Source organism: Schistocerca cancellata, chromosome 5, assembly GCF_023864275.1.
Source record: "Schistocerca cancellata isolate TAMUIC-IGC-003103 chromosome 5, iqSchCanc2.1, whole genome shotgun sequence".
Classification (NCBI taxonomy): Eukaryota; Metazoa; Arthropoda; class Insecta; order Orthoptera; family Acrididae; genus Schistocerca; species Schistocerca cancellata.
Genome location: NC_064630.1, coordinates 55,038,204 through 55,051,608, shown reverse-complemented (window position 1 = coordinate 55,051,608; position 13,405 = coordinate 55,038,204). Strand labels below are relative to the sequence as shown.

Here is a 13,405-nt window from a genome sequence, read left to right as displayed (position 1 = left end):
AACCGAACACATACAGTAAGTGGTGCAGATGATGGAGAACTGGTACCAGGCGATCACGTGACCCTCGACCTTGATGTAAGTCATGGCAGTGAGGAGCTAGGGGGTTCCCCGAAATCTACGCAGCAAACAGGCAGACGTGGAGACATGATAGAATGGCAGTAAGCAGCTATTGTCTTTGTAAGTGTCAATTATTTCGCCGTGAGTAAAGCTGCCTGATATTTTTGGTGTACCAGTGCGGAATGGTGTCCCACTCGAAGAGCGACTTAAACAGACAACTGAATCAGGAAACATTTTAGACTGGAAGTCACAATTATGACCTAATAAAAATGAAATGAGGCTCGTCAGGACATGCAGCTATACGAATCAATTGTAGATTGTTCAAACTATGCCTCACAATTATTTATATTCCTTGAGACAAGACGAAAGCTAATGCAAGGTAGATAGATGACGTTAGAAATCATTTAGGAGCAACATGTGTTCGTGTAGCAGTGTAGGTCTGTATGAGGTTGTTATTCAGCAGCGAATGAAATGTGACTGACTGTATATACGGTCTCTGGGTAACGATGATATAGATTTTTGCAAGACAGACGTCGCATTTGTTGAATGCTCAGTCAAAAGGAAATTAAAAATCAAACTTTACAGAATGTTAGTAAATACTGAGAGTTTCAAGAAGAATATAGCTACAGATGTGTAGTGTTGCTAATCAATTCATTCATCTGTTTTGAAGCGTTAATGAAGCAATTTCTGGACTACAGGAGGTACTATCTACAACTTGGAGAAGACATTTTCTCGAGACGTTTAGCATTTGTATATGTTAATTACTTTTGAATACATTATGGAAGTGATAGTGATCAATGTGTTACAAATATTTGCTATTAAAAACAGTCTTGATCACAATTTATTTATTATGTAATAAATAAATTGTGATCAAGACTGTTTTTAATAGTAAATATTTGTTATGTCTCATTGCTATCATGAGCGGTGTATGTTTGTTGTGGATAGACTATGTGAGGAACCTGTAACCTCCACCGCATTAATCCTACTAATTGAGAAAAAGTAATTATTGATAACTTACATAATCAATATTAGATTCTTACAAAATTGTGACAACAGTAATGATCTTTCAAAAAAAATTTAGTTTCGTGACTGAATCAGAATCGAATCTTTTATTTTATCCTCAGAAAATTTCATTTTACCCCTCAGGGGTAATTACCCCCAGGCCGGGAAAAACTGCAGTAGAGTTTCAGTTAAGCCTTTTTCACTAGAAGTCATTTTATTAACAAACAAAAAAAAAACTAACCAACTCTGTCCGGACAGGCGTTCAAGACTCAACGGTACGGACTGGCTGCCATGTGATCCTTAGCCCTTAGGCGTCCCAGTTGCAGATACAGAGGGGCATGCGGTTACCTCTCCCGGGGGTTGTCATTTTTCGCGACTCTGCTGCTACTTCTCAAACAAGTAACGCCTCAATTGGCCTCACAATGGCTTGGCGCACTCCGCTTGCTAACAGCACTCGACACACCCGGATGGTGACCAATCCAAGTGCTAGCCAAGCCCGAGAGCGCTTAACTGCGGTGATCTGACGGGAACCGGTGTTATCACTGCGGCAACGTCGTTGGCCTCGTTTTATCAACAAGTCACCCAAAATTTATTGTAGTTCATTGGTATTGTAGTAAAAGGATAAGCCTACTACGTTTCTTCAGTCTACCAGGATGACTCATTCTGCAAATGTCATTTAGATTAGACTAGATTAGCTTTTCGTTTCATAGATCCGTGCTGAGGAGGTCCTCGTGGATGTGGAACACGTCAATATTTTTTTTTTTAAATGCAGAAATAACAATACTAATAGTAAATACTAATAGTATGAATATATACATCATTTATTTCTATTAAAAAATTCGTCAATGGAGTAGAAGGAGTTGGCGACTAGTAAGTCTTTCAGGCTCCTTTTAAATTGATCTTTACTTGTAACTAAATTTTTTATGTTTGCTGGCAAATTTTTGAAGATGAGTGTTCCTGAGTAGTGGACCCCTTTTTGAACTAAAGTAAGTGCTTTTAAGTCCTTGTGCAGATCATTTTTGTTCCTGGTATTGTATGTATGAACTGAACTGTTTGTTGGAAAAAGAGATATATTACTTACGGAGTAAATATACTGAGAGGCAGTAGTTAGTATACCCAGTTCTTTGAAGAGGTTTCTACAGGACGTCCGTGAATTTACTCCACAAATAATACGTATTACACGCTTTTGGACTCTGAAAAATTTTGTTTGACTTGAAGAGTTATCCCAAAATATTATACAATATGACATTATGGAATGAAAGTAGGCAAAGTATGCAAGCTTTTTCATTTTTATATCGGCTATGACTGCTAACACTCGAATTGCAAATACAGATTTGTTAAGGCGTTTCTGCAGTTCTGTGGTGTGCTCCTCCCAACTGAATTTATTATCAAGTTGTAATCCCAGGAATTTAAGACTGTCAACCTCTTCTATCTGCTCTTCTTCATACTTTATGCATATGCTGGATGGAAACCTCTTACAGGTTCTGAATTGCATATAGTGAGTCTTTTCGAAGTTTAATGTCAGTGAGTTGGCTTTAAACCATTTATTAAGATCCATGAAAATATCATTAGCAGATCTTTCTAGAACTACACTCGACATACTATTTATTGCAATATTTGTGTCATGTGCAAGCAAAACGAACTCTGCTTCTGGCAGTGTAACTGATGAGAGATCATTAATGTACACAAGAAAAAGCAGTGGCCCTAAGATGGACCCTTGTGGGACACCACATTTAATTTCTTCCCATTCTGATGATGACTGATGACTTAATTCACTAGTCCCTTGCACTGACACCCTCTGTTTCCTGTTAGCGAGAAATGACTTGAACCATTTTGCAGCACTGCCTGTGACACCATAGAATTCTAATTTATTTAAAAGGATGTTGTGGTTTACACAATCGAATGCCTTTGACAAATCGCAGAAAATACTTGCTGCTTGTAATTTGTTATTTAACGAATTAAGTACATTTTCACTGTAGATGTAAATAGCTTTCTCGATATCAGAATCCTTCAGAAATCCAAACTGTGTTCTTGATAATATGTTATTTGTGGTCAGATGGTTGAGAAGCTGCCTGTACATTACTTTTTCTAAAATTTTTGAGAATGCTGGCAAAAGTGAAATCGGTCTGTAGTTTGATGGTATCTCTTTATCCCATTTCTTGAATAGAGGCTTAACATCTGCATATTTTAGCCAATCAGGAAATGTGCCAGTTATAATTGACTGGTTACACAAGTAACTTAGAATTGCACTAAACTCAAAGGAACATGCCTTAATTAGCTTTGTTGATAGCATGTCGTGTAGCATTCTGTGCAGAGTTACCTGTCGTCGTCCAGCACTAGCAGTCACCAGATGACTCCTCTACGCGGTCACGCTGTTACAAGGAATTCATAAGGGGTGCTGTAGTGAACGGGTAGAGAGGCGCCGCGCCTGCACCGGCCCGGTGCTGAGGTGGAGGCGGCCGCGAGCGAAGCAGCCGTGACACGGTTCCTCGTGTGCTGGGGGGACCTTGGTGCGAGCCCGCGTAGCTGCTGGCCGCGGCCACCGTAGCCGGAGCGAGACGGGGAAAGCGGGCGGGCTTTCCTGCTGCTGCCGCTGCATTATTCATCAGGCGAGGAGGCGAGCCGGGGTGGCCTAATGTGCGCGCCCTTTCTCTGCACTCTCAGTGCGCGCACATCGCCCCAAAGTGTTCATTGCAGTTAAGAGCTGTTTAAACGCTGTTTAAACTGGATCGGACTGTTAAACAGTCTGGATAAAGCTGTCAATCAGACAAGGAGTGACCATTGTATTAGGATGTTTTTATAGACCACCAGCATTCGCAACGTCGCAGAACGTTTCAGGGAAGGTCTTAGGTACATAGCAAATAAATATCCAAATTATACATTATACATCCCAGCTGGAGATGTGAAAGTCAAGGTCTACTAGAAGAGGTCAGTGAATATGTCTACCTTGGCCAGATTATAAATATGAAGGGAGACATTTGTAACTTGGAACGTAAACAGGGTTCACAATTAATAGTTGTTACCCTCTCATTTGAAAATTAAAATGTATTTTTTTCTATGGTATACTCGTCATTTCTCTTTCGCATGTGCGTGCAAATGTTTCCGCGAAGTTTCATTATCTTATGTTCCCTATTCTCTCGTGGTGGCCTTCTCAAGCAGCAAAAGTTTAATCATAACCACCCCGTATAATGAAACTGAAACCAAGGGGACTCTGCAGAGAGTCAACAGTTGTAATTGCTCATGAATACTGACTAGTCCGAGCACCTTCTTCAAGCCTGCAGAATGCGAGAATAGATCTTGGAAGACAGCGCTGATAGTGGTTCGATCCTCGCTAAAATGAACCTCACACAGGAAAATATGCTCGCTGACAAGCCCGATGTTGATGTTTCGATCCAGAAAATAGGTCGCTTCTGGCGAAACATCAAATTTCGCTTATCTGAAACATCCGCAACACCACGCAGACTCCTCCTCGCTACATTACCTTTTGTGCCAGGAACACAACGCCCGACATAATTTTGTGCTTCGTACGGTATATATTGCTGACTTCCTGCCGGATTCCGTTCGTTTATACATGTAGCGAATAGTGCTTCTTTGCCTCGGAGATGCCTTGATGTCATTTATATTATTATTATTAACCACACAGGAGATATCTGTCGAGAGGCCAGACAAACGTGTGGTTCCTGAAGAGGGACAGCAGCTTTTTCAGTAGTTGCAGGGGCAACAGTTTGGATGATTGGCTGATCTGGCCTTGTAACACAACCAAAGCGGCCTTGCTGTGGTGGTACTGCGAACGGCTGAAAGCAAGGGGATACTACAGCCGTAACTTTTCCCGAGGGCATGCAGCTTTACCGTACAGTTAAATGCTGATGGTGTCCTCTTGGGTAAAATATTCCTGAGGTAAAATAATCCCCCATTCGGATCTCCGGGCGGGGACTACTCAAGAGGATGTCGTTATTAGGACTTAGAAGCTAGATTAAGGAAAGGCAAACCTATGTTTCTAGCATTTCTAGACTTAGAGAAAGCTTTTGACAATGTTGACTGGAATACTCTCTTTCAAATTCTGAAGGTGGCAGGGGTAAAATACAGGGAGCGAAAGGCTATTTACAGTTTGTACAGAAACCAGATGGCAGTTATAAGAGTCGAGGGGCATGAAAGGGAAGCAGTGGTTGGGAAAGGAGTAAGACAGGGTTGTAGCCTCTCCCCAATGTTATTCAATCTGTATATTGAGCAAGCAGTAAAGGAAACAAAAGAAAAATTCGGAGTAGGTATTAAAATTCATGGAGAAGAAGTAAAAACTTTGAGGTTCGCCGATGACATTGTAATTCTGTCAGAGACAGCAAAGGACTTGGAAGAGCTGTTGAACGGAGTGTCTTGAAAGGAGGATATAAGATGAACATCAACAAAAGCAAAACGAGGATCATGGAATGTAGTCGAATTAAGTCAGGTGATGCTGAGGGAATTAGATTAGGAAATGGGACACTTAAAGTAGTAAAGGAGTTTTGCTATTTGGGGAGCAAAATAACTGATGATGGTCGAAGCAAAGAGGATATAAAATGTACACTGGCGATGGCAAGATAAGCGTTTCTGAAGAAGAGAAATTTGTTAACATCCAGTATAGATTTAAGTGTCAGGAAGTCGTTTCGGAAAGTATTTGTATGGAGTGTAGCCATGTATGGAAGTGAAACATGGATGATAAATAGTTTGGACAAGAAGAGAATAGAAGCTTTCGAAATGTGGTGCTAGAGAAGAATGCTGAAGATTAGATGGGTAGATCACATAACTAATAAGGAGGTATTCAATAGGATTGCGGAGGAGTTTGTGGTACAACTTGAATAGAAGAAGGGATCGGTCGGTAGGAAATGCTCTGAGGCATCAAGGGATTACCAATTTAGTATTGGAGGGCAGCGTGGAGGGTAAAAATTGTAGAGGGAGACCAAGAGATGAATACACTAAGCAGATTCAGAAGGACGTAGGTTGCAGTAGGTACTGGGAGATGAAGAAGCTTGCACAGGATAGAGGAGCATGGAGAGCTCTATCAAACCAGTCTAAGGACTGAAGACCACAACAACAACAACAACAACAACAGGGGATACACACACATCAATTTTTTTTTTTTTTTTTTTTTTTTTTTTGCATCGCCCCGGTTCCCAGAACTCCTGAGGACAGACGTTGACTGTGGACATTGTATCGCAGACACAGTTCCTTTGACTGTTCAGAGATGTCACTAAACCCGCCCAAATATGTAAACACCCATGCATCAGCTGTGCCTGTTAGATGGAGGGAGTCCGACAGCCGTTCAGTTCCAGTCATTCCACTGGGAAGGAGGTACATGGCTTGTGTTGTTTGTAGTTTAACCATGCCTAGAAGGTCAATACCGCAGTTCGATCGCGTCCGCATTGTTACTTTGCGACAGCAAGGGTTCTCAAAAAGGGAAGTGTCCAGGCGTCTCGGAGTGAACCAAAGCGAAGTTGTTCGCACATGAAAGAGATACAGGAACTATGGATGACAAAGCCTCGCTCAGGCAAGGGCTACTACTGCCGTTTATGACCACTACCTACGGATTATGGTTCGGAGGAATCCTGGCGGCAACGCCACCATGTTGAACAATGCTTTTCGTGAAACCACAGGACGTCGTGTTACGACTCAAACTGTGAGCAATAGGCTGCATGATGTGCAACTTCATTCCTGACGTCCATGCTGAGGTACATCTTTGCAACAACGACGCCATGCAGCGCGGTACAGATGGGCCCAACAACATGCCAAATGGACCGCTCAGGATTGGCATTGCGTTCTCTTCACCGATGAGTATCGTGTATGCCTTCAACCACACAATCGTCGGGGACGTGTAAGGAGGCACCCCGCTCAGGCTGAATGCATTAGGCACACTGTGCAGCGACTGCAGCAAGGTGGACGTTCGCTGCTGCTTTCTGATGGCATTGTGTGGCGCCAAGCACGCCGGGAGGCGCCGTAACGGCTGTACGATACATGAATGCCATCGTCCGACCGATAGTGCAAACATATTGGCAGCATAGTCGCGAGGCATTCGTCTTCATGGGCTACAATTCGCGCCCCCATCGTGCACATTTTGTGAATGACTTCCTTCAGGATAACAACATCGCTCGACTAGAGTGGCCAGCTTGTTCTCAGAACATGAACCCTATCGGGCATGCCTGGGATAGAGTGAAAAGGGCTGTTTATGGACAGCGTGTTCCATCAACTTCCTTGAGGGATCTACGCCGAATCGCCGTTGAGGAGTGGGACTATCTGGACCAACAGTGCCTTGAAGAACTTGTGGACAGTATGCCACGACGAATACAGGCATCCATCAATGCAAGAGGACGTGCTACCTGGGTATTAGAGGTACCGGTGTGTACAGCTGTCTGGAACACCACCTCTGAATGTCTCGTTGTATGGCGGTACAACATGCAATGTGTGGTTTTCTTGGGCAATAAAAAGGGCGGAAATGATGTTTGTGTTGATCTACATTCCAATTTTCTGTACAGATTCCGGGACTCTTGGAACCGAGGTGATGAAAAACAATTTTTTGATGTTTGTAGATTGACTCCAGCAGACTTTTGTAGATACTTTGACCATTATAATACTTATCCAAATTTATCTGGCAAGTTTTGACGAGCGAATGTAATCTTTGTTCCGGAGGATCCTCATTTACGTACTCTTAATATCTCTGTTAGACTTTCGTGTATTCTCTGGGACCTTTTAGGATCGTCGTGCGCATCTGTTGTTTCCTTCACTGTTAGCTGTCGTGCCTAGTTGAGAACGCATTACTGTGCAGTGTCTGCCAACGGGCCGTCGCACCTGCAGTTGCAAACAGAGGGAGCCAAGTCTGGGCAGTATGGTGGGTGATCAAACACTTCCCATTGAATTTCTGTAGGTGCGTCTTTGTTGCAGTTGCTGTGTTTATCTGACCATTCTTCTGAAGAAGGACAGTGTCCGATGATAATATTCCTCTTAGCTTGTTCTGAATTTCCCTGCATAAATGATATTCTCGAACGGCCTGATCCATTCTCTGAACGCGATCACTGGTTGACACTCGCTTCCCACTCTGACCGCCTGCACTATCAACGTCTGTACATCCGGCTTCAAAGTTCTTGCACCGCCGCGGCGCTTTGCTGTCATGTAAGACAGTTACGTTATGTGGGCAGCATGAAATCGAGCGTAACGCCTCAGAATTTAGAAATCACGTCACAGGACACACTTCAACCTTGGAGGAAACTCAGTTGTGCTATGCATCTTTACGTGCTCAGTGTTCGCCCATAACTGGAAAGCGCGAAGTTACGTGATCGACAGGTATACTAGAGATTCTGTGGAACACATCATGTAAAGCTTCATTGGATTTTCACTGTTGTTTTATTTTTGCCACCGATTGGACCTTGAAAAAAGAAAAAATAGCTCTCGTCATACTTACCATTACTGTGGTGAAAAACAACTGTATGAAGAGATGCATCAGAGGTTATCCCGTAGAGGAATTATGAATTGTTGCGCTCTGATGATGGTGACAGTTCTTGACAGTACTGGCGTCTCAGGACACCAGAATTGTTTAAAAGCGGTGCTGATCGATGGTTGCTTTAACAATCGCTCAAAAAGAATTAAACTTCGATGTAGCTAAATCCAGCAGAGATATCCCACATAACAAAAAATGTACAGCGTGTTTCTCACTGACAAACTTTGATGGATAATGGGTAGCACAAACAGGACCACTTTTTATTTTGGAGCAAACAGTCTCTAATACGTTCTTCAGGTTATAATAACAAATAACTTCAACTGCACCAAAATTACTGTTTATTGTTGTTAGGTATATTCTGACACTAAGTTACACAAATAGCTCAAACAACCTGTCCTGTGCCTCAATACATGCAGCACACCTTTTTATCAAAGTCTCTCCAATTGTTGAGAGCAGGTCAGGATTGGATTGGAATGCATCGGTGAATTTATGCTGTCAGCTCAGCTGTAGTGGCAATTGGACTAACGCACACCATACTCTTGATATGTTCCCAAAGAAAATAATCAAGGAGTGTCAAGTCAGGAGAATGCACTGGCAGTAGTAGGACAAACTTCGTGTTACCCCACTCTGCACTGTTGCCAAATTAATTCAAGATTGAGGATCCAACATGGCGGCAGTAAATAGCGCAACATCAAAATGATGTCATGGCGGGAAGTTCAAATTTTGGCGGGAATGTGGGTCAATTGGGCTACCTCCACTAACCTAACCCCCTCCCCTGCCCCACCCCCCAACTCCCACAGAAAATGGCAGGAAGTTCAAATTTTAGTGAAGAAAAAGGTGAATAGGTCTACCTCCACTAACCTAAGAAAATGGGGGGAAAATAGGTCACTTGGGCTACCTCCACTAATCTAAGTCATCTGACTGCCACCTCTTCCTAGGAATTGGTGGGGAAAGGACTCAGCCAGTGCTGCATAGAACGGATCTAAGTCTTTATTTTCGTACTTCATTTAAACAATTTCAGGCAGCACCTCCATCGAGTGTCTTCACCATCAGGTCCAGAGTCCAACTGACGTAGTACACAGTACTGCCACCAGAGGGCACTGCTGTCACTTCCATGACATAACCCAAGATGGCGGTCTGGGTGTGGAGGAAATGATGGGGAAAGGACTCAGCCTGTGCTCAGCTGCTGGATAGGATGGATGTAAGCCTCTGTTTTGCAGACAGTCTTTATTTAAACAGTTTGAGACAGTAGCTCAATCCAGTGTGTCCACCATGATATCTGGAGCCCAACTGACCTAGTACACAGTACTGCCACCAGAATGTGCTTTCATCCTATAGCAGTCTGGGGGAAAAATGGCGGGAAAGTGACTCAACCTGTGCCTAGTACACAGTACTGCCAGCAGAGTGTGCTTTCATCCCATGGCGGTCTGGAGCAAAAATGGCGGGAAAGTGACTCAGCCTGTGCTGGGCTGCTGGAGAGAGGACGTCATGTTGTTACTGCTGCTACCATAACACACGACACACACTAGATGATTTTAAATAAAAGACAGTTACAACATAAGTAAACTGGAAGAGTTTCGTGGCATTGTGGAGAGTTTCCAAACTGCTGTCCACAGGCGTTTGACGACCACTACATTTAATCTCATCTGTCACAGTGAGCTGATGGCTCTGCATTCCGTTTCGACTGATTCCTCATATTGCAGTCATGTACATGATCACTGTTTCAGTGTTAGCCATCCCCATAAGTTGTTGCCCCTCCAACAAAACTCTTTCTCCAACTCAAACAAGCGATGTCAGTCAATCATTATGCTGACTGTACAGTACGTCCATTCATCGTTAATTCTCGAACATACACATCATAAAAGCATACTGGACATCGCTCTACATATTTCGAGCACCTCTAGCATAGTGCTTCATTTATGATCTATTTCTATGTGGATGGTAGTCACAGAGCATTCTCACAGTCTTAGGATAAAATTAGAGACTGAAAGACCCACTTGCACTGCTTTTGACCAACCCGCCCTACAGCACTGTTACCGATTTAATCTGCAGCCAACTAGAAGTAGACAGCTACATTCCGGGTCTTGTGAATTAGTGGAGCTTGCCGAGTCCTTGCCCATACAAATGCACAAGTTTTCTCCAGATGCGCCCATGTTGAGGAGGTTAGCACTCCTTATCGATGTACAGTAACAGTTTGAAAGTGTTGTGATGTAATAGCAGACAATTAAGAAGAACAAGAAACGTGTGATTTTTACACATGATGGAGCTCCAGACAGATGAAGTTCGAAGCAGTTTACGTAAATCAACTATGCTATCAATTTTAAAGTATTGTTCTAGTGTCTAGAATCAGTACCAGGTGGGTTTTGGTGAGAGAGAACATAAACACTCGCACTCCTAAGGCAAATGTGGAATATGTGGGTGAGGTGACTGAATGCAGTCGAGTACAATGTTACACTACACCTCCTGATCAGTAATATAGTGCATTTTGCGCTAGGTGTTGGTAGCTGTACTACATTTACAAGCTCTTTTAGAACACATAACGAGCGGTTATGTCATGATTGCATGGGTAGAAGTCACATAAGAAAATCGATAGAACTGCGAAAAATGACAGAAAATAGGTATAAATAGAGGGAAAATACCCTTAAATGCGGGGAAATTGAGGAAGTACTTGCATGGCTTCTGGCTGGTGCAGAACAATTCTGGCACTTGGGAACAAGCATGTGACAGCAAGAAGAATCCGAGAAAACGTGGACAAGGGAACAAAGGGGAACAGGGAAACAGTCACTTTTTTCCATTGAGACAGCACTCTACTGTATATTGAAGCACCAGTGATACTCTCGAGTTCTGCATCTGACGCTTTTCGGGAAATCAGAGAACCATCTGAATCTAAACTTACATGCATCTCCATTAAAGGATAACAAAGAGTGGACGGTGTGATCGATTGAGATGGAGCTGTAACGAGGTCCAATTTAATGGCAGACTGATGATGCTTTCTAGATAGGGATATGTTGCTGCAGGTCATTTGAAAATTTTTTCCTCTGCTCTGTCAGGATGCATCAGTCGTGTGACGTAGCCTGTGTTCAACTCGTATACAACCACATGTTCTGTATGTTGTGACTTAGAGCACTGTCTACTTGCGATCGGTAACAGAAAACCTCTCAGTCATCAGAGGACTTCCGTCTCATGTGTGATGAAACGTGATCATTCTGTTTCGACACATTCCTCTAAACAAACGAAGATTTATGCGATGTACTCCATTTCGCTGTCGCATCTTGGATATAAAATCGAGACTTGAGATTCATAACTAAGATGATTCTAAGTTAGTGATAGGTGTTTGTGAGACACTGCAATCCCCTTGTATACATTTCCTTGACAGATGCGCTGTTCACAGAGCTAATGGCGGCATGACGTGTAATTTCACATATTGGACATTGCTGCTATGCGTTTATCTGTTTCCTTGTAAGTTACTAACAACCATTTTATATAGAACTGTAGTGGGCATAGTAAAATTTCTGAACCGTGATTGGATGTGAAGGGAAACCTGCCCACCGCTGATTTTCTCTCAGTATTATTTCGTATCGCCAGCAAACAATTGTTGGAAGAGTATTATACATGGTAATAGGGGATGCGTGATATGTTCGCCTTGAGAATCAGGCTTGTACAGTACGTATTTGTGTTCTGACATGTGCAAATAAAATGACTATGTTCAGTCTTTAGGAAGGTATGGATGTGATGTGGAATACTGTGACAGCAAAGGGAAGGGCATGTAAGTTCACAAGAATGGTACAGATATTTCTATTTCTAGAACCGCAGCCATTAGCAGGGTGTATTTCCGATACAGTCATTGTCAAATGTCATCTAACTGCGACTGCGATCATAATATTTAATTGTAAGTACAGTGATAAAATATATATGTGGCTGGTTTCCTAGGATGGTTCTGTCTATTTGTGCTTGATGTGCAGCGCCGGTGACCTGTGGCGGGAATGATTCATGTTTCTGGCTAACGGTAGGCTGTCCAAATGGAGAGGCCTGTTGGGATGCAGGAATGTAGCTGTGTCGTCCTCTAGACGGCGGAATAGCGAACTAATACTTAGTATGTATTGGGCAGCTTACGTGATCACGGGGAAATTTGAGAAGATTTATTATGGACATGTGTTTGTGCTGACCATTATTTCCTTCCATGTAAATTGTACGATTGACTGCTTCTGCACATTTCCCATCTTTATTTAGTTGAGAGAACATCGATTGTGGTGTGCACATCTAGCAAGTTAAAGACAGGTGGAAGACATGTTTGCTGGTCCTCTATAAATGAGAAGCAGCTCAGTTGACTTTGTAGATTATGGGGATGATTTGGAATCTGTTACATCACCGACATCGGTATTCGTGAGTGTAAATATCAGTTTCCTCTATTTTTTTCTAGTTTTCACATAAAGGTCTTCGCAGATGGGATAAGTTTTTAGTTACTCAGTGGTTTACAGCACGCTCCAATTCGCTAAAGTTTCGGGTTTCTAGAGAAGTAATTCCAGTCTATATCTTCGGAATTATGTTGTGCAAGAGATACTGTTATGCAAGCAATATTGGTATGTGCTTGATATTGAGAAGTATTGCGTAAATGGTATAATATTCTGGAAAAACCATGTGAAAATACATGTATCCTTGTAATCCCAGAGCCTGGAGATTGGCGAAGGAAACAAGCAAGCAAGGTGTTCGGGATGAGAAATGGTGACACCTTTGTGCCCAGGGGAACCAAACCTGCGTTTGTACAATGGATTGGAGAGTGACTTCGGTCCACAGAGGGCGCTCCAGTCATGCGTTGGAAGCTGATTATTTGTGACTGTCAGCTGGGGGAAAATATCCCATGTGTTGGAAGCTGATTATTTGTGA

General features: G+C 42.7%; 1 pseudogene; it reads right to left on the bottom strand.

The window, feature by feature from the left end:
* Positions 1–1,501: 1,501 nt before the first annotated feature.
* On the bottom strand, positions 1,502–1,620 carry LOC126189410 (5S ribosomal RNA; annotated as a pseudogene).
* Between the last annotated feature and the right edge of the window lie 11,785 nt (positions 1,621–13,405).